The sequence below is a fragment of the Selaginella moellendorffii genome, unplaced genomic scaffold (genome assembly GCF_000143415.4).
Source record: "Selaginella moellendorffii unplaced genomic scaffold, v1.0 SELMOscaffold_30, whole genome shotgun sequence".
NCBI classification, from domain to species: domain Eukaryota; kingdom Viridiplantae; phylum Streptophyta; class Lycopodiopsida; order Selaginellales; family Selaginellaceae; genus Selaginella; species Selaginella moellendorffii.
In genome coordinates this window covers 787,771-806,834 of record NW_003314291.1, presented here as the reverse complement: position 1 = coordinate 806,834, position 19,064 = coordinate 787,771, and positions in this window count along the sequence as shown.

The following is a 19,064-nucleotide window of genomic DNA, read 5'->3' as shown; positions in this document are numbered from 1 at the left end:
CAGCGGCGGCATGGCAGTGGCGGTGCTGGGCAGGCAGCACTGCACTGGGCGTGGCATGGCAGTGGGCGGCGCTCGGCAGCCTTGGGCAATGGCGGTGCTGAGCATGGCGTGGTGTGCGCAGCGTGGTGGCGTTGGGCATGGCGTGGGCGCGGGGGCGCTGGGCGGGGAGGAGAGGGAGTGGAGGAGAGGGAGTGGTGAAGGAGGAAAAACTTACTCTTGGCGGCATTCTGTTCCCACAATCACTCTCAATCTCCCGCGATACTTTCTGTAAAACCCTAATGCCGGCAGCTGCCCTAACCCTAACCTAACTTTCATCACAGCCGTTCATCATGGATGCAGTAAATCTTCACTGTACAATAAATAATAAATCTAGCACTGTACAATTTCTATTCTGCCCTAGATTTGATCACGTGACAAAGTCCTTTTGAATTGTAATTTAATAATGGAGGTGTGCTCTAATATGACTATGTCATAATGTGAAATAATGTCACAGACGCATGTGTTGAATTGATCACAGTACGAAATTGTTAGAAAATATAAGATTATTAAATCGTAAGGTGTTATTTCCAAAGTAATGTATATAGATAATTTACTATAGGTGATAGATGGTAGTACAAAGATGGAATATATTTAAATGAGTTCAGAAGAATGTGATGATTTCTAGCTTTAATGAAGTACTGAAAATATGTACAATATTTAATTTATTTGGCAACAATTGGTTGATGGTAGATCCTAGAATAAAATCATTCCTATCTTTCATATTATGGCACATGCTTGAGGTGATATTTCTTTCCGTTCTACCAAAAGTTAGTGCATATAATAAATTTGAGTATGTTTTTGAATTCAATGTATATAAACTTTTAATATTGTACAACATAGTCCTATATACTTCATACAGAATTTATTATAACAACATTAGTCGATGTTAGATCCTAGAATAAAATCGCCCTATCTTTTCACATAATGGCATAGCACATGTGAGGTGACATTTCATTATAAAAGTTTAGAGTTCCAAAACCTAAAGGCAACAAAATGGAGGGCTTCCTTTTGCATTACCAAGATCACCCACCGCTTTCTATCTCCCAGAGTCTTATTTCAGAAAGTTTTCTTTGCCGACGTTTCGATCTTTCTCTCGGTTCTATTTCATTGGAAGCTGTGATTCGCAACAACATTGGTGTAGTTGAACGATCAGAGTTTCTTCTTTCGGGTGTAGGTGAAGGTGGACAACATTGGGATTTGCAACATTCCAAGTCGAAAGAGATTCGAGTTTTTGGATCTCCAATCAAAGTGCGAGGCTGTGATCCTGCTAAAGTGAATGTGAAGCAAGAGTCGGTCGTCATCATTTCTTCCTCTTGTAGTTCTAGTGGAGATGTTAGTCCAGTGCGAGCCAAGAATTTCCAAACTCCAACTTCACTGATATTCCAAGTTGTTTGCAACGCTTTCCAGTTTTCCCGCCTCTCTATCGACGTGCGTTCCTTTCTGCATAGGCTCGTTAGCGAGCTCCCATCTACATACAATGGCAATATCTTCTTTGAACTACCACCTCTTGTCAGCTCAAAACGAAAGGGGATGGAGACAAAGTAGGATGTCCATAACTGGTGCAAGATCAAGACCACACATTTCCAGCATTTTGAAGGCACAGTGTCCATGGTTCATTGTGGTGGGTATTTGGATTGTGTGAATAAAGCATGCAATCAAGAGCGTGGTAAAAACTCCATATTTTTTGGAGGATCTACAACCAATCCTCCCCTCTGTGACACCATTGGTGTTGGATTCAAGTGTCGGTTTTGCAAGAATGCTCCATTGTGTCGTGCCATCTACGGGGCCAAGATGTACTATTTTCTTCCACGGGCTGGAGAGGTTGGTAGAGCTGCAGTACATATTGGCACGCACACACATCCAATGCAGGAAGGGATACAAAGGAGTTCAGTCAACCATTTCAAAGATGCAGTGCAGATAGAGACTGTGAGAAACTCATCTGCAACTCCGAAGTATGTTCAGAAGATAGTGCTCAAGGATTTTATTGCAAATACTTTACTTGATCCGGACTACAAGAATACTCAACTGAATGAGGCTAGCTTGCGGGAGTTACTACGACATGTGCAACCTGCAACTAGCCTTAGAAGGTATGAAAATATTATTACATACTTTTCAATAATATCTCTCTTACATTTTGTTTTATTTAGGATAAAGTCTTGGATGTGTGAATCTCGAGAGGGGAAACTCCAATCAAAAATCGACTCAATCCTTGAACTAAAACGGACTTGTCCCTATGAGTTTATCCATGGGAGTTTATTTCCAGATCAAGTCGTTAGTGAGCAAGAGCGCCCCTTCGTTTTCAAAATGTCTACCATGGGCCCTGCCTCTGGTGTGGATCTTGTTTCCCGAATGGATATGTCTGGGTCGAGTGACCTTGCTAATGCATGGGTACATTTTGACCATATGGAGCGGGTGGCAGGTTGGACAACCATGGGAGCTCATGTGTATGATCCAAGGTAGTTTTTTTTCTCATTATCTTAAAATGGTTTTAAACATTGCACTTTTCACAGGCTACATTGTAACTTGACAATTGCAACGGCAGAGTTTAAAGTACAAGACCAGATGGCTCAAGAAATATTTTGGAAGTCCCTCTCCGACATTGTATTGAAGCAGACTGGTAAGCCTGCCAACTTTCGCGGTTTCATGGCAAATGGGGCTGGGGCTAATTGGAATGGTGTCCGGGCAGTCTTTGGGAATGGTCTACCCCTAGAAGGTCGTGAGAGGACATGTGAGTTCCATTGGGCTCAGAGCCTAAACCAACACTGCCACCTTATCAAGCCAAATTTCCAATTAGCATTTAAGGAGTTGTGCAAACAATGGCAAGTTGCACCTTCTGAAGAAGAGCATGAGGCAAAAGCAAACGAGATTCGAATGTGGTGGCGTGAAGATGGCCATACTGACGTAAGTTGTCTACCACAACTTGAGTCGTGGTTGGGGTGGTGGGAAGTTAGAATGTTCCAATGGGGACATCACTCTTTTCAGGTTGGTTTTTCTTTTTTTCCTCTCTTTTTATTGCTTTTTAATGTCATCATTTTATAAGGATCAACCACTTGAGGATCTTGCATACACCCCAACTGTGAATCTCTCAGAGAGTAAACATTGGAGCTGGCGTTCCTCTGAGGCAGGGAAAGGGAAGATGAGTCTATATGAAGCATGTCTATCAGATTTGATACGCGCTGTAGAGCAGTCTTCAAAAGCTTTGGCATTTGAGGAAGGAAAATACATGGGAACAGGACCTTCGGTTGAGATGTTACACGATGTAAGCGACTAATTTTTCCATTCTACTTTAGTCACTTAACCACACCTCTGACCACTTGGAGGAGTCTCATTCACAACCTCCATAAGTCCAATCCAGGACTTGGGACTTGCTAGCCCCGAGAATGGCATCCATGCCACTCAACATTTGCACTTGGTCCAAGTGCTCCACATGTCCGATCCCATGACCGACACTCAAAGGTACCACCGACATAGCAGCCCGTTACACTAAGGCCATGCCCAATCACCTTTGCCACACTGGTAGTCCAATACCACTTGCATCACCGTCTTGGCTCTCCAAGACTAGGCAAACCATCCGTGAGTGGTCATCTCAGATCCACTCCTTAGCATCCTTAGGATGCCCACCGACAAGGGGAATAGCCTTCCCCAATATCCCTCTGTCAGTCCCCACTAAGTCCCTTCCTGCCCCTGGCCGTGTTTGCCAACACTGCCACTGGATCGAGACCCACAGGCCCGACCACTAAGTCCCACGGTCCTCTGGGACTTCCTCACCACACGACTGTGTCCTTGGTCACTACCCCAGAGGATTGCTCCTCTTCCTTTCCACAGTCTGGGCCTTTGGGACAACATTTCGGAACACCGTGGCCTTACGCGAGCCACCTGGGTACTCTCCTCGCCTTCTGCCCTTGGGTGCTCTAACCATGGGCTTAGAGCGGGTTCCGTTGAGCCACACCAGGTATCCAAGTAGGTAGTGCCACCCACACTTGGACTGGGAGCATCGGCCAGTCGATCTCCCGGGGGAACTAGAGCCGGCTCTTGAACACTTCACCAAGCTACCCCGCTTGTCGGTCCGTGTTCACTCTAGTCTTGGACTTCCCAGTGGGCAGCTCATCACCCAACACTGGGTCCGGCCTTCCTGGGCCAAACTGGCCTTTCCTGGCCAAACTGGCTCCACTGCAGTCCTCCCCCTACTATACTTTTGGAGCTCACCAAACCCCCCAGGGTCTGGGAGACGAACGCTTTGGGCTTTCACCCTCTCAGGCTCCGGACTCGGACTCGGACTCGGACTCGGACTCGGACTCGGACTCGGACTCGGGCTCGGGCTTGGTCTCGGCCTCGGCCTCGGTCTCGGTCTCGGTCCCGATCTCGGTCTCGGTCTCGGTCTCGGTCTCGGTCTTGGTCCCGGTCTCGGTCTCGACTTGGGACTCCATCTCGGACTCCATCTCGGACTCCATCTCGGACTCCATCTCGGACTCCATCTCGGACTCCATCTCGGACTCCATCTCGGGTCCATCTCGGACTCCATCTCGGACTCCATCTCGGGTCCATCTCGGACTCCATCTCGGACTCCATTTCGGGTCCATCTCGGGTCCACCTCGGGCTCCATCTCGGACTCCATCTCGGACTCCATCTTGGGTCCATCTCGGGCTCCACTTCGGACTCCAACTCGGGTCCATCTCGGGTCCACCTCGGACTCCACTTCGGACTCCATCTCGGACTCCATCTCGGGTCCATCTCGGACTCCACTTCGGACTCCAACTCGGGTCCATCTCGGACTCCACTTCGGACTCCAACTCGGGTCCATCTCGGACTCCACTTTGGACTCCAACTCGAGTCCATCTCGGACACTCCCATGTGTCATGTGTTGGCCCTTTTGGGTCCCTTTTTGGAGCCTCGCCTTTTGCTCGCTTCGTGCTCGTTCCTCGAGCACTTCGTTGGGAGTTCCACTCCCGCTCTTGACTTTTCAAGTCGGAGCTTTTGGTCCAAACATGTTACGCTCGTTTGGCTCTCACTTCGGCCACTACCACGTGGCACCCTTTCCGGCTCCACTTTGGGGCCTAGGGATTTTGTGTCTCACAACTCCACCACCCATAGACGAAGTTCGATGTCCTCATCGAACGGTAAACCATTTTGTAAAGTAACACTCGCATGTGTTACCATTTCCATCCTTGGCACCTAGCCAATATTTGTCAAGGGTTTTACATTGAAGGCTCACCATGCCTTTTGCATATTCCTCAATGGTTTGACACCAAAGGCTCACCATGCCTTGCCTATCCTCTAAGGAGGGTAGTCTCTCCAACTTAGAGACTGATTGGACCACATGTAGTGGTTCTCTCCTTTTATTGGTTTAGTTCTCGCTAAACCTCTTAGAGACCCTTCTCTAAGTCAATCCCACTACTCCTTCTCGAGTAGTCTCAATTTCCATCTATGGAACGTTTGCACCTTGGAACTTTTACTCTTTTGACTTTTGGAAGTCAATTTCCTAGGTGTCTCCAACACCTTGCATTGCACAGATTGTGCAACTCCACTTCCCCATCCTAGGAAGTTCATTACTTGAGGGCACCATCATCCTCTCTTCTATTTCGTGCCACCTTGGGCACGAAGTTCCAATTATCATACTTTGTGCTAGGCCTGTCCATGGCCCTATCATTTGGCTACCTTACCGCTCCCTCACTTGGAGCTTTTACTTCGCCAAATTGGAGCACTTAGGAATCCATCCTTGGAAGTCCACTTCCTTTCCCACAAGCTGTTAGCACCAAACACATTAGTGTTCCTTGGCTAACTTTGCCATTTGGATCCCTTCCATTAAATTCCATGGCCCAAACTTGGCCACTAATCCTTTGCTCCTATCCTTGATTGTTGCACCCAGCAACATCGGATCGCTACCTCTATTTTTGAGGTATCCTTTCGGTTCCATAGCAAAGACTCTTCTTTGCTTAGTCCGGAGGATGTTCGCCCCTAGTACGTCTCTTTAGCATCTTCTGCTATGGGCTCTATCTATGGCCCAACTTCGTGACCCTCCCATGGGTCTTTTATAGAGACTACTTTCCTCGGACTCACTATGCCATCGGACGGACATAGTTTATTTCCCTTAGGTGCTCTTCCCACTTGGTCATCACGACCAAGCCACACCATCTTAAACAGTTCAATTTCAACATTTTGAACCAGGAACTTCATTCCTTAGCCAACCAAGGACCTTGTCCTTATCTGGCCATAAGATCACCTAGTGATCTCACCTTGGCACCTTAACAGAGTTGCCAAGAGGTACTTGGTCTTCTAGACCTCCAAGTTGTTGACTATAACCCCGGGGGCATCCCCCACACTTGGCGGTGCACCCAAGCCAGCCCTTACGGCCAAGGGTTCATAGCAACTGAGATTAGGTGTCCCCATCTCACTCACCACGACCTTGGTGCCACTTGCACCAAAGCGTTCAAGTTAGATATGCCGAGCTTTCACTCTAAGCAATCTAACCGTGCATCACGACTCCGAGGCATCCCTCGCTTGGCGGTGTGCCCAAACCAGTCTCCCCACTGAGAGTCCATGACCACCGAAATATGAGTGTCCTCATATTCCAAACCATCACCACGCCCTAGTGATTTGGGACTCGAACCCAAGCACTAGAGGGTCGGGACTCGAACCCAACCTCCGTATATGCATCTACGGACGGCATCACACAAGATGCCTGGCGTGACTCCCCACGCCGGTGCACCAACTTATTTTTTTTTTTTTTTAGCGCGCTACAGATCACAGTTTAGGAACCTAGTTCCTCCACACTGCCAAGTCCTCTCACTTGACATGTCTGTGATCATGCATGGACTCCTCCATGCTCGGCCCCATGGCCCACCCTTTTTGAAGTTATCACCTTCAACTAGGGTATTTGTTCCCCCGACGTGCCAATCTCGCTTGGCAAGTCCTCCGACCACTGTAACATGGTTCCTGCATAAGCGTGAAAGTCCTTGACCTTCGACTTTCGTTCAAAGCCCTCTCTTTGAACACTCGGGAACTACTTCCCTAACCTTGATAGCCTTGCCTCATGGCAAGCTTCAAAACCACGCTTCTGCTGCGCCACTCTGATTTCGCGCGTTCCATGAACCATTTACACTTGGCCTTTCTAGGTACTAAGCTACCTAGAATCGTCTTTGGGAACCTTGAAGGAACTCTGTCCCTCAGCTTGCTAAGGCCTCCCTTTTTGCAAGCCTTCCAAATGCCACATAGTCTAACATGGACAATTCCATATTTTAGACTCTCCATGGCATCACGATTGCTAGCGGCAACACCCTCGAGCCCCCATTTGATTCTCCACTCCCAGCTGGCATAACCCACCTTGGTTATGCCCTTTGATTCCTACGGTTCGGTTCTATCCCCTTACTTCTTGCTTTTTGGCTTCACACCTTTCCTTCGGTCATTCTCCTCCAGACCAGGAGGATAGCTTTGCACTTTCTATCATGCCTTAGCAAGTATTCTTAGGGATGAACCTACCCAATAGCCCAGTGAGTGGTTCCTCAATCCGGGTATGCTCACCTTATAATCCCACACACTGGGATCACATTGTTGCTTATGGGCCTTTACATGCCCATCACTAGCCTTGCCAAAATTCCATTTTTGGCTTTGTCCAACTTGGGTAGACAGTCCTCCCCTGTCTCCGCAACCTTGGACATTTGGATAGCACCTTCTATCCATCATTCGCTAGGGACTTAGTCCCTTGGGCCTTATTTATTACCCTCGCGACATCAAACACCACCTCCTAGTGTTCTAGAGTGTTTGGGTGTCCCAATGATGGCTTCCTTGACAATGAGTATTTCCTTTTATGACATTGACTTACTATATCGCAACATAAGCAACTTATCCCCCGTAAGGGTATATCGAACTTCCTTATGCTATTAAGAAGTCTTGGGTAGCTACCTTCTACCCGTTTAACCAGTTATTTTGCATCTCTTGCTTAGTTGCCTCATAGTTGTCAAGTCCTACAACTCATTGCTTGGTGCTTTCACACCTCCATCATTATCTGGGTCACCACACTCCAACTGCATGCTCTGCAGCTTAGGCTATGCTATTCCCATTTCCATTGGGATTCCTTTGGCAAGGGGTTCTCATGAACCCACCAACATAGCCTCAAGGTATCACACCTTGGCACATTTGGTGTCTCCACACCATCGGCTCCACGAGCCTACCTCTATGACATTTCCCTTTCGTGTCTAAGTCTTTGCCAAGACCAACACCGCTCTTTCTCATGCCAACCATCCGTTAGCACTGCACCATAGAGGTCACACACAACTTTATGTCAAAGTTGTTTTCTTCTGGAGACACCATTCCCATAACTTTAGCATGGCACATTTTGCCATTGATGAGATACCCTCTGTTTTCATCCTTGGATCCTATGATCCCCCCCATCCTTTGTGGGGTACAACACACCTCAGTCCAAATGCTTCCATCAGTCCTTTTAGGACCATCCGTTGACTCTACTTGAGTCATCCAGCAGTTTTGGACTTCGTTAATCCACAGACCCGTAAGGTCCTACTTGTGAGGCACTAGCTCACTGGAATACACTTCTTGCATTCCTGTCCTACTCAAAAGGCCTATTTTCACAAGTGTTACTCCGACACTTGATTTTGTTCTCTGGGGGCAACCTTTGCCCCTTATGACTACTTGTCCATGTGATGAGAACACCAACTCATCCACTTAATACACCCCCAACTCCTTGGGTTGTTCCAGCATTTATTAGAGGTAGCCCCGGCTACCTTTTCAAGGACTTGAGAGTCCTCTTCCGTATTTGACCTCCCACGGTCATTACTTCTGGTCTCACATTCATGAGCACCAACCTCAACTATATGAGGAAAACCATATACTGTTCCCAAGATCCCAAAGTCGTTCCATTATTGGCCCTTTTCTATCCACCACCTTGTCTACAAGTTCACACATGAACTGTAATGAAGAGCCATATCTTCCCGACCTGCTACTCCTCAAGGATAGGCCCACTTCTCGGACCTTCCGTTGCCAACACCAGTGGTGATATACTTGAGCACCAATAAAAGTCGGACTAAGGAACAGCTCCGATACCAAATCGTAAGCGACTAATTTTTCCATTCTACTTTAGTCACTTAACCACACCTCTGACCACTTGGAGGAGTCTCATTCACAACCTCCATAAGTCCAATCCAGGACTTGGGACTTGCTAGCCCCGAGAATGGCATCCATGCCACTCAACATTTGCACTTGGTCCAAGTGCTCCACATGTCCGATCCCATGACCGACACTCAAAGGTACCACCGACATAGCAGCCCGTTACACTAAGGCCATGCCCAATCACCTTTGCCACACTGGTAGTCCAATACCACTTGCATCACCGTCTTGGCTCTCCAAGACTAGGCAAACCATCCGTGAGTGGTCATCTCAGATCCACTCCTTAGCATCCTTAGGATGCCCACCGACAAGGGGAATAGCCTTCCCCAATATCCCTCTGTCAGTCCCCACTAAGTCCCTTCCTGCCCCTGGCCGTGTTTGCCAACACTGCCACTGGATCGAGACCCACAGGCCCGACCACTAAGTCCCACGGTCCTCTGGGACTTCCTCACCACACGACTGTGTCCTTGGTCACTACCCCAGAGGATTGCTCCTCTTCCTTTCCACAGTCTGGGCCTTTGGGACAACATTTCGGAACACCGTGGCCTTACGCGAGCCACCTGGGTACTCTCCTCGCCTTCTGCCCTTGGGTGCTCTAACCATGGGCTTAGAGCGGGTTCCGTTGAGCCACACCAGGTATCCAAGTAGGTAGTGCCACCCACACTTGGACTGGGAGCATCGGCCAGTCGATCTCCCGGGGGAACTAGAGCCGGCTCTTGAACACTTCACCAAACTACCCCGCTTGTCGGTCCGTGTTCACTCTAGTCTTGGACTTCCCAGTGGGCAGCTCATCACCCAACACTGGGTCCGGCCTTCCTGGGCCAAACTGGCCTTTCCTGGCCAAACTGGCTCCACTGCAGTCCTCCCCCTACTATACTTTTGGAGCTCACCAAACCCCCCAGGGTCTGGGAGACGAACGCTTTGGGCTTTCACCCTCTCAGGCTCCGGACTCGGACTCGGACTCGGACTCGGACTCGGACTCGGACTCGGACTCGGGCTCGGGCTTGGTCTCGGCCTCGGCCTCGGTCTCGGTCTCGGTCCCGATCTCGGTCTCGGTCTCGGTCTCGGTCTCGGTCTTGGTCCCGGTCTCGGTCTCGACTTGGGACTCCATCTCGGACTCCATCTCGGACTCCATCTCGGACTCCATCTCGGACTCCATCTCGGGTCCATCTCGGACTCCATCTCGGACTCCATCTCGGGTCCATCTCGGACTCCATCTCGGACTCCATTTCGGGTCCATCTCGGGTCCACCTCGGACTCCATCTCGGACTCCATCTCGGACTCCATCTTGGGTCCATCTCGGACTCCACTTCGGACTCCAACTCGGGTCCATCTCGGGTCCACCTCGGACTCCACTTCGGACTCCTTCTCGGACTCCATCTCGGGTCCATCTCGGACTCCACTTCGGACTCCAACTCGGGTCCATCTCGGACTCCACTTCGGACTCCAACTCGGGTCCATCTCGGACTCCACTTTGGACTCCAACTCGAGTCCATCTCGGACACTCCCATGTGTCATGTGTTGGCCCTTTTGGGTCCCTTTTTGGAGCCTCGCCTTTTGCTCGCTTCGTGCTCGTTCCTCGAGCACTTCGTTGGGAGTTCCACTCCCGCTCTTGACTTTTCAAGTCGAAGCTTTTGGTCCAAACATGTTACGCTCGTTTGGCTCTCACTTCGGCCACTACCACGTGGCACCCTTTCCGGCTCCACTTTGGGGCCTAGGGATTTTGTGTCTCACACACGATCGGATGAAGAAGAAAGTGACTCCACCAGCACGAACAATGGCAACTGCAGTGGAGGAAGTGGTCCGCGGCACATCTATGGAGTACACTCCTCGGGCTTCTATTGGTGATATGAAGACCGTCCGCTCAAAGCGTCGATTTTCTTTTGCTGGTGAAGATGTTGGCACGGATCTTGGAGCAAAAAGCTCTCACAGGCCTGATGTTGAGTATCATTCTGCTCCAAGACATCGCCCCAGAACCGAACCACCTCAAGTGGCTGATGAAGAAAGTGCATCACAGCAGGTTGAAATTGCTTATCGTAGTGTGGAGCCGAAGCAATGGGCAATCCGTCGAGTGCCAGCGAAATCAAATGTAAGGTGTGTGAGGATGCTTCCAAGGGGCAAGTGTTGGGCTTGGATCCGTGGTGATAAGTCTGCTTCTGTTCCAGCCCCATGTTTCCATGGGGAACGAAAGCAAGCAGGATTTTCAAGATGGTGTTGGTTATATTGCTACAACTCTGATGTCAACCATACAAAGCGGCTTGAAGACACTATAGTGACTAAACCTGATGCAGTACCTAAAGAATGGCCGGTTGCTAATGGGGTTGCGCTCACCTCGGATGAGATTGAAAACCTTGAGAAATCTGGTTTCAATCTTGAGAGGAGAGTTGGAGATATGAGTGACAGAACCAGAACTATTCCTACAGAGATGCACAGGAGGCCAGCACGAAAAGGTAAGGCAGTTAAATTTATTGGTACCGTCTCCAAGCAGAAGCAAGGTAAAATAAACTTGGCTCAAACACTTGAGTGTGAGATTCTCTCCACGAAGTACATCACTGCGCTCGCAAAGGAGTACACAGTCAAAACAGAAGGTGGAGAGTACACAATTGCCATTCAAAACTTTCCTTCTTGCACATGTCCAGACTTTACGAAGCGCGAGGAACATGGGAAGGCATATGCTCCTTGCAAGCATATGTACTACATCTTCATCAACATCTTGCACCAGGATCCTAAAGTGGATATTCATATACACCAAGCAAGCCTTACTATTGCTGAGTTGCAGAAAACTTTTGGAGCTAATTAGATTTTCCAGCACTATCGATGTTTATTCTCTATCAATAATATAAACTAATTATACCTTATATAATTAATAAAAATATTTTATTATTTCACTTTTCATTTCATATACTTGTAAGGTTCTTTTCGCAATACTACCCATAGTATTTGTGAGTCTCCATTTTTGTCTTTACCTTCTCAAAAAATATTTCGTGATAGTCTTTCGGGTGTATGATGTTACAATGTATTGTGAGAGCATATGTACCATCACAGTTTTTTTTTTTTCCTTTCAAATGGTTATATGGCCTTATATAGAATCTTAATTCAAATTTAATAATTTAAAAATTCTGATGAACCTAACATTTACTAGCTAGAAAGCACAGAGTACAAATTTAAAGAAGTGACAAGAATACTCTTTTTGCAAACATTTTATTTTATATTCTAACAAATGTCTCTATTATTGCATGTAGTAAATATTTAAATTATTAGAACAAGAAGTGTCCTTTAGAACATTTTTATCTATATAATATATAGAGAGTTATGAAATTATTAAGTTCACCATAACTTTAAAATTTTAAAGTTTATAATGTTTGTACTAAATTACAATTGAAAATTGAGCTCAACTCGTGAGCTCAACTCTTCAGCTCGTGAGCTCAAGTATGGTCCACGCTCGGAAGGGACGTGGGAGGAAGACATCCGTGATGTTTGTAAAGCGTTGGATCAACTACGGGACATTAGTTTAAAGCTGAAGCAGTCGAAGTGTGTGTTTGGGTCTAAGGATATAACTTATCTTGGGTACCGTATTTTTTGTAAGGGTTTGCAAGTTGATCTTGACAAACTTGTAGCTGTTCTAAAGTTTCCTACTCTGAAGTGTGTGAATGATGTGCAACGCTTCTTATGCAAGGTGCAGTATCTGGGTTATTTTGTGGATCATTTTTCTGATCGCACTACACATTTGTGATGTTTGCTGAAGTCGTTAACATCGTCTTTCATTTGGTTTGCAGATTGTGAGTGTGCATTCATGGATCTTAAAGAACTATTGACAACTCCTCCAATTTTGGCGTATCCTGACTACACTTGACCTTTCATTTTGTGTGTGGATATTTCTGATATTGGTTTTAGAGGTATGTTAGTGCAAGAGAGCTCGAGTGTGCCTAGTTAGCGCCATCCCATTACATACATCAGCCACATATTACAACCAGTGGAGGTGAACTACTCCATGATAGAGGAGTCTTTAACAGCAGTCTGGGGTTTTAAGAAACTTCATACATATTTACATGGTTCTCAGACGTTACTATAAGATGATCATGCTGCCGTTACTTCATTATTGAAGTGAAAGAACCTAGTTGGTTGTACTGCTCGGTGGGCTTTGAAGCTTTAGATATATGATTTTGATGTTGTTCATTGCTTGGGGAGTTTTATGACTAATGTTGATGCCCTTTCTCGAACTCCTCTTCCTTCTTTGATCTCTCCTCATATTTTTGATAAGCTTGTTGTTCTAACATTTATGGATTTTCTAGACGAGGATTTTGTGCCATCGGCAGGTGTTGTACTTAACATTTAGTGTCCACAAGATACAAAAGAAAACCTACCTTCTCTTGATGAGGTTTGTGAGGCTTAAAAGAATGCCAGAATGACAATTCATCAATAAGTGATGCAGGATTCTCAAACCCTTCTTGAAGCCTTCAAATTCTCAATATTGCTTTAAAGACAGCCTTTTTTATTTTGTGGGGACAAATCCTGATGATCATTTATAATTGGTGGTGCTTTCAATCTTTATTCCACAATTTCTCCATGCCTACCATGATTCTCTTGTTCTAGGTAGGCATATAGGACATCGTCGTGTGATCAAGAAGCTATGCAAGTTTTTCTATTGGCCGGAGATGTGACATGATGTTATCAGGTATGTGTGTAGCTACATTTGGTGTCAAGCTCGTAATACTCCCCCTCGTGCTACGGAAGGATAATTGGAGTCAATTGCAATTTCCTATCCATTTGAGTTAGTGGCGTTTGATCTTATGGGACCTTTTCCACGATCGACTACTAGCAATGAGTATGTTATTATTGCTTCTGACTACTTGACTCATTGGGTGGAAGTTGGTGCTCTTGCTAGCGCCTTTGCAACTGTTGTTGGATACTTCTTCCTTAATCGAGTGGTGTTCTAGCATTTTTGTCCAAAGAGGATTCTTTCGAATAATGGTCTCACATTTATGGCTGAGGCATTTCATGTTTTGACGTCTTGGTTGAGGATATGCCACACTTCCACGAGTGTTTATCATCCATAGTTAGATGGTTTGGTGGAATGCCTCGTTCAAACATTCAAAGGGATGATCGTGAAGTATGTATGCTTCACCATATAAATTCCTATATATTCATGATCCAATATTACCAACAGAGTTGGGTTTACCTTTGCAATTGCCATGAGCTACTGATGCTAGGTCGTGAGATCAGTATTTGGCGAGCATTCTTCCACTTGTCCGAACAGAGTTTGCCGAATACCTAGGCCGTGTACAAGTGGGACAAGAACGGTGCTACAACTCCCATCATCGTCCACCTATAAAGTATAAAGTGGATGACTTGGTGTTAGTTCATTTTCCCCATCTTACAATATGTGGTTTATCTAAGGGGCTCCTTGCTTAATGAAAAGGACTGTATCAAGTGTTGTGGTAAATTGGACCACAAGTTTATGAAGTTTGGCATGACGTCCAATAGGCCGATCCTCCAGAAATTGTGCATATACAGCAGTTGAAACACTTTGTACAAAAGGATTAGGAAAAATGGATATCACCTATAAATCCACTGATGCCTCCTCCTATCGAGTGTTGTGGCAAGTTGGACCACAAGTTTATGAAGTTTGGCATGACGTCTAGTAAGTTGATCCTCCAGAAATTATGCATATACAGCAATTTGTAAGCAACCAAAAAGAACGACTCGAGAGACGATCCATAGGGGTTCAAATATAGAGGGAAAAGGCCCATAAATAAGAGTGCACCCCCTTTTCCAAACAGTTAAGGGTCTTGGGATATTTGGGGTTAAGCGTCCTTGGGTGTGAATAGTACTAGGCTGGGTGACCTCCTGAGAAGTTCAAACTTAGGAGCTTACATTTGGTATCAGAGGGGTCTCGGGTCTGACTCTATTGGTTGGCTAGGGGAATCACACCACATGTTGATTGACATCTGGCTGGTCTAGTTTGCTCCTGCTGGGCTCGACTCGAAGGGTAGGGTGTCAAGAGAGCGAGGCTCTCGGGAGAGCTACGGCTCTCAGCTTCCGTTCACAACCCGAGCTTACATTTGGTATCAGAGGGGTCTCGGGTCCGACTCTATTGGTTGGCTAGGGGAATCACACCACATGTTGATTGACATCTGGCTGGTCCAGTTTGCTCCTGCTGGGCTCGACCCGAAGGGTAGGGTGTCAAGAGAGCGAGGCTCTCGGGAGAGCTACGGCTCTCAGCTTCCGTTCACGACCCGAGCTTACATTTGGTATCAGAGGGGTCTCGGGTCCGACTCTATTGATTGGCTAGGGGAATCACACCACATGTTGATTGACATCTGGCTGGTCCAGTTTGCTCCCGCTGGGCTCGACCCGAAGGGTAGGGTGTCAAGAGAGCGAGGCTCTCAGGAGAGCTACGGCTCTCAGCTTCCGTTCACGACCCGAAGGGTAGGGTCTCAAGAGAGCAAGGCTCTCGGGAGAGCTGCGGCTCTCAGCTTCCGTTCACAAGGGCGTGAACTTGCAGAGAAGCGTGGTGGATTGTAAGTAACCAAAGGGAACGGCTCGAGAGACGATCCATAAAGGTTCAAATATAGAGGGAAAGGGCCTATGAATAAGAGTGCACCCCCTTTTCCAAACAGTTAAGGGTCTTGGGATATTTGTGGTTAAGCGTCCTTAGGTGTGAATAGTACTGGGCTGGGTGACCTCCCGAGAAGTCCAAACTCAAGAACTTACACAATTGAGACACTTTGTACAAAAGGATTAGGAACAACAGATACCACCTATAGATCCACTGATGCCTCCTCTTAATGTTCCACTAGATCCCAGCCTATCTATAGGAGAACCCTGATAGTCTTCCATTATTCCGAGAGGCGGGGATGATGTGAGGTCCAAGTGTACAGCTATGATGTCATATACTAATATTAATATAGTGGGATTTTGGTAGCTGTTGGATTGGTTTCAATCCGGATCACTATAAGCTAGGGTTTTTCCCTTTCTATATTTCATGCACTCACAGATTTATTATTAAAAAAGTTTAATTATATTTATAAATACATTTTATAATTAACATACTTACTAATTTATTCTATAAATTTTCTTATACATGGCTCAAATGAAGTAATAACAAAGCCGTCTGGATCTTCTATTTTGCTCCAAGAATTAGTCTCCAAATTAAAATAAGTAGGAGGGATATCATAATCTGCATAAATCACTATATAATCTCCATGGATACTAATGTTGAAACATGGTTCCAAACTGGATGGATCATCTTCAAATTCTTCTTCCCATTTTACTCCGAAAAACTCAATCAAGTAAACCTGATTTATTATATTCCAAGATAATTCCACCTTGTCAAGTTCGAAAACACTGAAATACTTATCTCTGTATCCTCTTGGGCGGCTAAATGCCACCAAAATCCATCTTCCCTTGTGTTGAAATATACGATGGGCATGACACCTGTATTCCAAAATCTTCCTTGGAATGTCTATCAATACCACATAACTCTGCCACATTTCCATGTCATCTGTTATTCCAAACACTTCAATCCCTCCTCCTCCAAGGGTATAAGGTGTACCAACAAACTCAAGGCATTCTTTGTTGCTTTCTATCCAAAGCTCAAGCTCTTCCAAGCTCAAGAAGACCCTTTGATTGTTGTCCCAACTCTGCCACTCCCAAACCTTGGAATTGAAGAAGAAAACCTTCTTTGCTTGATCATGTTCTTTGAGCGGTGAAAAGTCAATACGATTGTTCCCAGTGAGGACAAATATCTTGAAACTATCCCTGGAACTTCCTGAATCATCATCCACCAATAGCTCGACATGAGTCAGCTTCCCGAGATAATGATCAAAATCATCCTCTTCTTCGTCTCGTGGAAATAATGGAAGCCCTTTCCACTGTCGCGTGAAAGGGTTTCCGACCCAGAAGCTCTCCCATCCGAAACTAAAGAAGAGGCCCTTGCAGGTTGCTAGGCAATCAAGGCCATCCTCCTCGTAGAATGGATGGAGGTCCAGCTTGAACCGCTGCTTGGAGGCAACAAACCACACCTCGTACTCTTGGTCATCCATACGTACCAGCACACCGGGCTCGCTCGGATCTTTAATCGCATGGAGCCACTCTTGGTAGAGCTCTATGATGCAAGACTTCCATTCCTTGCACACGGCCGTGCATCTTGCCAGATCCCGCTTGGGCAGAAGCCGCCGCTCGAATAACGCACGCGCTACTTCCATACCCTAGTTCCCCCAAAAAGGAAAAGAAATAGAAAGCAAAAAAGGATCTTGGGATCCGTTGAACGCCAAGCCGAGAGTTTCCTTTTCCAGCCTGTGTTGTTTCCAAGATTTCTGTTGGAAGAAGTCCCGACCATATGGGCTTTCAGTTGCGTCTATCCATTTTCTGGCTGTCCGGTGCTTACGTTGGGAATCCATACAGGAGAGAGGTGGATGCTATAGTAGATGTTCGCTCGCAGCTACGCGCGTTTGGCGGTTGCGATCTTGGTGTGGATCCCTGCTTTCCAGGGCAGGGTGATGCCGAGGTATTTGTAACTTGCCGCCGCATGCAAGGCTTTCCGCCCTTTCCCGCAACTGGCACCTGGATGAATCGATGCAAGCCTCGCAAACACTTTTCTCCAGTTTGGACGACCAAAATGCGTTTGAACCTGGGGAAGAAAAATAAGAAAGAAGATGAATCACAATGGAAGTGTGAGAGACAATATCAACACCACTTAGTGCGTGATGCAACGCTTGGATCACACCGATAAGCATGGAGCGAGCGTCTCCTTCTTCGTAAGCACTCGTTAGATAGTTATGCATCTCGATCAAGGCCTGTAAAGAAGCACCACAAAGATTTGTAAAAAGAAGAGGAAGATAGAAATCACTAAAGTTTTCCTGACCTTGTGATCAAGCTGAGAGACTTCGTTCATGGCTCCTTGAAACCATTCAAAGGAGACTGTGATGGTGCTCCATGTGGTCCATTAACACAGGATGTCTACACGGAAAAAATTTAGAGATCATACGAAAAGCTAAGAAAACAAACTTGATACGACCTGCACATAAGCCATGAAAAACTTGTTAGTTTTCTTCACGGGAAACTTACTTGAGAGAACATTTTCATTAGCTCTTGCGGGCTGCGTATGTGTATACTTAAATACTCATCTTCCGGTGCGGAAGTTCTGGAAAATGGATGCCTGTAACACAAACAAATCTTTCAGAAAAAAAATCTTTTGTTGCACACAACCCTAGCTTACCATTCGAAACATGGTGAAACAGCCGGGCATTGCAAGAGATACATTCCACTCTGATATCTAAAGCCCGGAGGTTTAGTCATGTATAAAGCAAGAACATTTCCTGGGTAAATGAAACATCGTTAAAAAAGGATCGAGCAAAGCAAAACTTGAAAAGATTCAACTTTGTTTACCTTTACAATGCTAACCTTTTAAGTACAGGCTTGTAGAGCGGTAGCTATATACCCAGGCCTGCGAGAACAACGAAACATGAAGAAGAAGAAAGGTGTTTCTTTTCTCTCCAGTCCCGAGCGAGGAACAAAAAAATGGAGTGAACGATGAGAAGACCGTAAACGAAATGGTGCGAGTACCATTTTGAAAGGCATTGAAGCCCGTCAAACCTGTGGAATGGCCAGTGGAGCTTAACGATATTTCTCCTCGACCAGTGCGTGGCCAGCAAAAACGCGATGCTCATGAGCAGGACCATTCATTCCCTCGATTGAAAGCACCAAATCCAGGTACGTCGGCTGCACGGACTTGAAGTTCACGTGTAATATCTGTATGATAGTCCACAGTGGAAATCCGGTAAAATCGCTGGTTAAGCTGGTTGCAGCAGCAACCACTTAACCTGCTTAACCAGCTTAACAGAAGAACATGTAAGAAGCTCTGACTGTGAAGATTCGTCAATGAAAAAAGGACGACAATGGCGATG